This window comes from Triticum aestivum, chromosome 1B (assembly GCF_018294505.1).
Source record: "Triticum aestivum cultivar Chinese Spring chromosome 1B, IWGSC CS RefSeq v2.1, whole genome shotgun sequence".
Lineage (NCBI taxonomy): Eukaryota > Viridiplantae > Streptophyta > Magnoliopsida > Poales > Poaceae > Triticum > Triticum aestivum.
This window is the reverse complement of record NC_057795.1, coordinates 627,469,699-627,477,263: the sequence shown is the minus strand read 5'-3', so window position 1 is coordinate 627,477,263 and position 7,565 is coordinate 627,469,699. Positions and strand designations below refer to the sequence as shown.

The 7,565-nt window shown below is 45.4% G+C and overlaps 1 long non-coding RNA gene across 1 annotated transcript; it reads right to left on the bottom strand.

Annotated features, from left to right (window-relative positions):
* Window positions 1–452: 452 nt before the first annotated feature.
* Window positions 453–2,164, bottom strand: LOC123143271 (uncharacterized). Its single transcript, XR_006470771.1, has 2 exons — window positions 1,286–2,164; window positions 453–746 (listed from the first exon to the last, which is right to left on the bottom strand). It is a non-coding gene; the product is annotated as an uncharacterized lncRNA (long non-coding RNA).
* Between the last annotated feature and the right edge of the window lie 5,401 nt (window positions 2,165–7,565).

Here is a 7,565-nt window from a genome sequence, read left to right as displayed (position 1 = left end):
AAAAACTACAGATTCAATGCAGCAATCAAGCAAATCACATTTCTCTTGTGAAAGATGTTTAATACTTGATCAGCCTGTTCCTTTGATCCGAGTCTGGAGAATTGTGCTGCCTGGGTCACACATACAGACACGGAACGCGAATCACACATAACTGGCCTTAACCAGTATGCAGCTCACCTGTTCTGCAGACCAATCGCATACAAAATACTCTATTACTTCCGTCCGTCTCAAATTAGTTGTCTTAGATTTGTCTAGGCACGTATGTATCTAACACTAAAACATGTCTATCTAGACAAGTCTGAGTCAACTAATTTGGGACGGAGGGAGTAAATCTTTTTAGCAATGGTATATTGATGCAGTCTGCTGAACACTACTGCTACAACCAAATATGTGGCGACAGATGTGCTGCATCCAAATTAGTCGCCTGGATTACATAGTAGAGTACAGGCGCACAGCTCGAAATCCAAACTTTTTTATTTATTCAAATTATCTCCATTATCTTGCTCTCCCTTTACCTAACCACAAATCCCTAACGAACAAGCAGAGCTGAAAATCACACAAATCCAGATCCGAGTTGCGCACAGGTTTAATTTGTGCCCAAAGAAGGGGGAAGACGCGATCGACCTGGCGGGGGTAAAGTGCTCACTTTTGTCGTCCTCGCGGCGGTGCTTGCGGCTGGCGGCATTGTCGCTGCCGACGACCTCGACCCGCAGCCTCCTTGTCGGAGAAGGCCTCCTTAGATGTACCTTATGCAGATATATTGGCAATGAGACAAAACTGCAGTTAACAGTAAGGTAAATTTCTCATGTTCAGTTCCATGTTGAGAATAGAAAGACAATTCTTGATATATTAGACAAATCTTCCAGGTTCAGGTCGATGTTCATAATAGAAAGCCAATTCTTCATATATTAGATAGAGGCCTCAGACAAATCTTCCAGGTTCAGTATATTAGATAGAGACATCAGACTTAATTTGAATTCACTACCAGTAGAAAAAGTAGCAGGTTGTCACTTAAAATCCCTTCAAACTAATAAACCGACCCATACCATAGTCCACCCAATTGCAGTTGTAGAAAAAAGCTTGGAATTGCTACAATTTGAGTTCTAGTTCAATTGAGATAGACTCACCATAGTGCTTTATATGGTTTTCCTGCACCTTTTTTTGTCGAGGTAATATAACTTGATGGAGGAACTCAAGATTAGCCCATCCAGTTTACTTCAATATGCAATGCACTCAGAACAAATAGAATTATGAAAGAAACTTGAGCTGCCCCTATGGGATGCACCTGAACCGCTGCACGAGCTCGCCTTTGGCCGCGACCTGTATGACACGAAGCACATGCTCACGACAGAGCAGATGTGTTGGTCACTAATCGCAGGGGAGCGCATGCACGTCAGGAGTGCCTGCAACATCTGCGTCAAGATGGCCTCCTCGGTGGCAGCTTCAACCCCGGCCTCAAAGCGGCACCCTGCGATGGCGTCGACGGCCTCCGCAGGCGGAGCCGTGGAGTGAGGGCCTGTTGAGCGCGATGACCTCTTGGACAGAGGCCGGCGTGATGGCGCCGCCAGACTCTTCGAAGCTCACGACATGGAGAAAGGTCATAGCGGTAGCGGCTATTCTAGGGTCGCGGGTAGATGCAGGGACTCCTTGATTCACACATCTTGGTCCTGCCAACGTTGGCACATCGCCACCGCGGTCCTCTTTGCTCTCCCTCCCCTTCTTCCTCCCCTCTTCCATGGCTGGCACAAGGGACGCGATGAGAGGAACGGGAGGCAACACCTCATCCAGATCCAGATCGGGCAGGGGTGAGTGTAGGGGAGGGGGCGAGGCAGGCGGAGGGACGGGCAACAACGGAGCAGGGCGGCGGGGGGCGGCGGCGGCGGGAGGCGAACCCTAGAGCAGGGGCGAGGTAGGTGGAGGGAGGGGCGACAGCGGAGCAGGACGGCGAGGGACGACGGCGGGCGGCGAACCCTAGAGAGGATCGAGCGACATCGCGCGATAGGAGAGGCGAGACCGAGGGAGAGGGAGGATTTGGATCGAGCGATGCGGAGGGGGAAAGGGAGCACGGAGGTGGGAGGATGACGAAAAAAAAACGAAGGTGGGAGGATGACAAAAAAACCTAGCGAAATTAAACCGCGAAGACTATTTATCAAGTCGTCCATTAGAAATAGAGATATATAAGTGCATTTTCAACGCCATACTCAAAAATAACCACAAGACCTAAAAACTGATTATTACTATTATTTTTGAGTCTTTTGGCCCCCAAAACGGCCCAAACAGCACACCTAAAACTTTATGGGATAAGAAAATAACCACCTAAATTTTGCTATTGTCTAAAAAAAACTAATTCTACTACCAAGGGACAATATTTGGGACCTCCCTACCAGGCTATAAAAAAACAAAAACGGTGGCATCAAGCATAATCACCATCCCGTGAAACTTCCCTGTCGTTGTGACGCCCCACCCCGCCTCCATGCTAGCTGATTTCGGACGTCGGCCACCCGAGCGCTGCCACACCACCCCACCACCCAATCTCGCCGCACCCCCCCAGCTAGCCCCGTCATCGGTCATCGAGCTCAAATAGGAGACATGCGATGCGCGTGAGGCCGGCAACGATCGGTGCACCGCCGCGGCCCGGGCCAAGCTCTCGGTATGCGGGCGAGGTCCTGTCGCCGGAATTGGCCGTCGGCCGGGGGCCCTTGGCCTCCAGGCTCCAGCCTCCCTCTGGTCACCATCCCTCGCCGTCCGGCCTCCCTCCGATCGCCGTTGAATTCCATTGGGCGGAAGTCACCCCAACACACCCAACGTGTTCGGCAAATGCTGCAAAGGAAAATTAATATTTATTATTGAATATGATGTAGTAGTGGTGTTAGTGAATATAATAGTTAAAATGGATAGTTTTCTAGTTAAAATGGATTGTTTAACATTGAGTTATAAGTTTCCATAAATGCGAGCCAACATTGACATATTGTTTCATTTACGAGTATCTAGTTTTGGGCTGATGCTAAAAAAAAAGAGTATCTAGTTTTGGGTATGTGGTAAAGCATGAAAAAAAATTGGTTGTATACTGGTTGCGTCATGTACGGTGGTTGTGGGGCTAGCCATGGGGCACCCTCCGTGACGTACCACCTCGTCCTGGTTTATTGATCTCCTTCGCATTTTATGCTAAATTTTGACATTAGATTTAACTAACAAAATGTTAATGCATGTAATCGAAATAATATCATTGAAAATTATGTTTAAATACGAATTCAACATGTAATTTTTGGTGACATGTATTATTATTTTCTTAGTTAAATCTATGGTCAAAGTTTGGCACAAAATATTAAGGAGATCAATAAACCAGGACGAAGGTAGTATGGGGCAAGAGAACGCCCAACATGGTGCTAGAATTTTATCTATTTATGGGCCAGCCTAATAACAATTTCATAAATTCCTAATAAATCCTAGAAGCCCACTTAGCCCATTCGTGCAAGGCAAGGGGCATTACTAAAGTTTAGTCACACATTCCTAGTTTAGAGGAAGTTCCTCTTTATAAGCGAGGTTCTTTCTCCACACGTATGAGCATGAGAACAAGAGGGACATCCACGTGCGCTCCTCCTCCGCCGCCCACCTCACCACGCCATGCCTCGCCATTACGCGCCGCGGGTTGCGGGAATGAGCTGATATCTAAATTTTTTCCACGCACGACGGGTATAAGAAAGGTCACGCGGGAGCTGAAACATTTTCTGTAGTGGACACTGAATCCGAACGGCACGCCTCTTTGGCTGAAGTCTATTCACGTCATCTCCATCTTTTGCTTCACCTCCCGTCGCTGGCCTCTTGCCTCCTTCTCTTGCGCCTATAAAAGGAAGGTCGCTCCTCTCCAAGAGACGCACCAGAACTTCTTCTTCCTGGTTTATTGATCTAGTGCCAATCTAGTGCCAATCTGGTACAGAAGAAAAACTTCCAGCCCCACAAGTTCAAGAACAAGGGCAAGTTTTATGGGAAGAACAAGGTTGAACAACCCACGAACTTTAAGAAGAAGAATGACAAGAAGAAAGGTGTTTGTCATGTGTGTGGAGATCCTGATCATTGGGCTCCTAGTTGCCCTAATCGCTATGACAAGCATCATCTTGGAAAAGGCAGCAAGACCGATAATGTTGTCATTGGAGACACTGACATGAAGGATGTTGGGTATGGTATATTTCCCACTATTCTTTCAGTATGTCATGCTCCTGATTGGTTGATTGACACAGGTGCTAATGTGTATGTATGTGGTGATATTTCCATGTTTTTGTCTTATCAGACCATAGGGACTTCCACCGTGCTGATGGGTAACAGTTCAAGTGCTTCTGCTCGTGGTGTTCGCAGGTCGATCTGAAGTTTACTTCAGGGAAGATCGTGCGGCTGAAGAACGTGCATTATGTCCCCTCCGTCAATAAAAATCTTGTTAGCGTATCTCTTTTGTGTAGAGATGGCTACAAGCTTGTCTTTGAGTCAAATAAATTTGTAATATTCAAGTATGGAACTTTTGTTGGTAAAGGCTATGAGTCAGGAGGTATGTTTCGTTTATCCTTGTCAGATGTTTGCAATAAAATTGTTAATCATGTTTGCAACAATAGTGAATCAAATGTGTGGCATTCGCGTCTCTGTCATGTTAATTTTGGTTGCATGTTGCGACTAGCCAAATTGAACTTAATACCTAGGTTCACCACTGTCAAGGGATCTAAGTGTCAAGTTTGTGTGCAAGCTAAGCAACCTCGTCAGTCTCACACAACTGCGGAAACGAGAAATCTTGCACCACTATAGCTCATACATTCAGATCTATGTGAAATGAATGGTATTTTGACAAAAGGTGAAAAAATATATTTCATGACTTTAATTGATGACTCCACTAGATACTGCCATGTGTATCTTCTGAAATCTAAGAATGAGGCTTTGAACTATTTCAAGATCTATAAAGCCGAAGCGGAAAACCAACTTGAAAGTGCAACTATCCCTAGGTGGATTTGGTCATTCATAACAACATATAGCTCATTGAGGTAATGCTATTCCAAGACATATATTTCAGGAAAGCTCAATGAATGGCATGGCATGGATGATGAAAGTGGATCCCTCAAAATATCAAGGACAAAGGATTGGCTCAATCTCAAAAGCTCAAGACTCTTCATTTTATATTTCAGTGATCCAAGATCACATTGAGTCTATAGGAAAAGCCAATACTATCAAGGAGGGATGAGGTGTTGCTTAATGAGCCTCTTGCTTCATGTGCTTAGTGATATGCTCCAAAACCCTCAACTACTTTCTCACATCCACATATGACCTAAACCTAAAGCCAAAATTGGTCACACCGATTCTTTCTATCTGGCGCCACCGAGTTCAAATGTCATAGCCACTGCCACAAACCCTAGGCAAATCGGTCTCACCGATAAGGATCTCGGTCTCACCGAGATGGGATTGTAATCTCTCTGTTTCCCTTCGTAACGTTTCGGTCTAACCGAAGTGAGCGATCGGTCCCACCGAGATTGCAATGTAAACTCTCTGTTTCCCTTTTGTAACATTTCGGTCTCACCGAAAAGAGCAAATCGGTCCCACCAAGTTTACCTGACCAACTCTCTGGTTAGCTAATTACCAAAATCGGTCCTACCGAGTTTGTGTAATCGGTCTCAACGAGATTACGTTATGCCCTAACCCTAATCATATCGGTCCTACCGAGTTGCATGTCGGTCCCACCGAAAATCCTAACGGTCACTAGGTTTACTAAATCGGTCTGACCGAGTTTGTTGATTCGGTCCCACCGAGATTGGTAAATTGTGTGTAACAGTTAGATTTTGTGTGGAGGCTATATATACCCCTCCACCTCCTCTTCATTCGTGGAGAGAGCCATCAGAACAAACCTACACTTCCAACTTACCAGTTCTGAGAGAGACCACCTACTCATGTGTTGAGGCCAAGATATTCCATTCCTACCATATGAATCTTGATCTTTAGCCTTCCCCAAGTTGCTTTCCACTCAAATCTTCTTTCCACCAGATCCAAATCCTATGAGAGAGAGTTGAGTGTTGGGGAGACTATCATTTGAAGCACAAGAGCAAGGAGTTCATCATCAACACACCATTTGTTACTTCTTGGAGAGTGGTGTCTCCTAGATTGGCTAGGTGTCACTTGGGAGCCTCCGACAAAGATTGTGGAGTTGAACCAAGGAGTTTGTAAGGGCAAGGAGATCGCCTACTTCGTGAAGATCTACCGCTAGTGAGGCAAGTCCTTCGTGGGCGACGGTCATGGTGGGATAGACAAGGTTGCTTCTTCGTGGACCCTTCTTGGGTGGACCCCTCCATGGACTCGCGCAACCGTTACCCTTCGTGGGTTGAAGTCTCCATCAACGTGGATGTACGATAGCACCACCTATCGGAACCACGCCAAAAACATCCGTGTCTCCAACTGCGTTTGAATCCTCCAAACCCTTCCCTTTACTTTCTTGCAAGTTGCATGTTTTAATTTCTGCTGCCTATATACTCTTTGCATGCTTGCTTGATTTGTGTGATGATTGCTTGACTTGTCCAAAGTTGCTAAAATCTGTCAAACTCTAAAATTGGGAAAAGGTTAAGTTTTTAATTGGTCAAGTAGTCTAATCACCCCCCTCTAGACGTACTTCAAGGTCCTACAAGTGGTATCAGAGCCTTGGTCTCCATTTGCTTTGATTTCCATAGCTTTTGGTGGTCATAGCCTTGGTTTCACAACCTAGGAGAGTATGGCGTCTAGCGAGGGAAATTATCACCGTAGAGGTCCTTACTTTGATGGAACTAATTTTGCTAGTTGGAAGCATAAGATGAAAATGCATATTCTCGGACATAACCCCGCTGTTTGGGCTATTATTTGTATTGGCTTGCAAGGTGAATTCTTTGATGGGAGAGAGCCGAACCGTGAAGCTAATGCGGAAGAATTGAAGATGCTGCAATACAACGCTCAAGCTTGTGATATCATCTTCAACGGATTGTGCCCTGAAGAATTCAACAAAATCAGTCGTCTTAAGAATGCAAAGGAAATTTGGGACACTTTGATTGATATGCATGAAGGTACTTACTCCGTGAAGGAATCCAAGTTGGATGTGCTCCAAAGTCAGCTTGACAAGTTCAAAATGAAGGATGGTGAAGGTGTCGCTGAAATGTACTCTAGGCTTGCTCTTATCACAAATGAGATTGCCGGCTTAGGGAGTGAAGAGATGACCGACAGATTCATCATCAAGAAGATCCTAAGAGCATTGGATGGAAAATATGATACCGTGTGCACATTGATTCAAATGATGCCCAATTACAAGAATCTCAAGCCAACGGAGGTCATTGGTAGAATTGTTGGTCATGAGATGTCACTCAAGGATAAGGAGGAACTTCACAACAAGTCAAGTGGTGCTTACAAAGCCTCATGTGAAGCCCCCACATCATCAAGTGAGAAACAAACCTTCAATGAAGAATTGAGCTTAATGGTGAAAAATTTCAACAAATTCTACAAGAGTAGAAGCAAAGAAAGAAGCTCTAAGTCAAGGTCCTACAATGACAAAAGATCTTCCAGTCGAGAGCGCATCT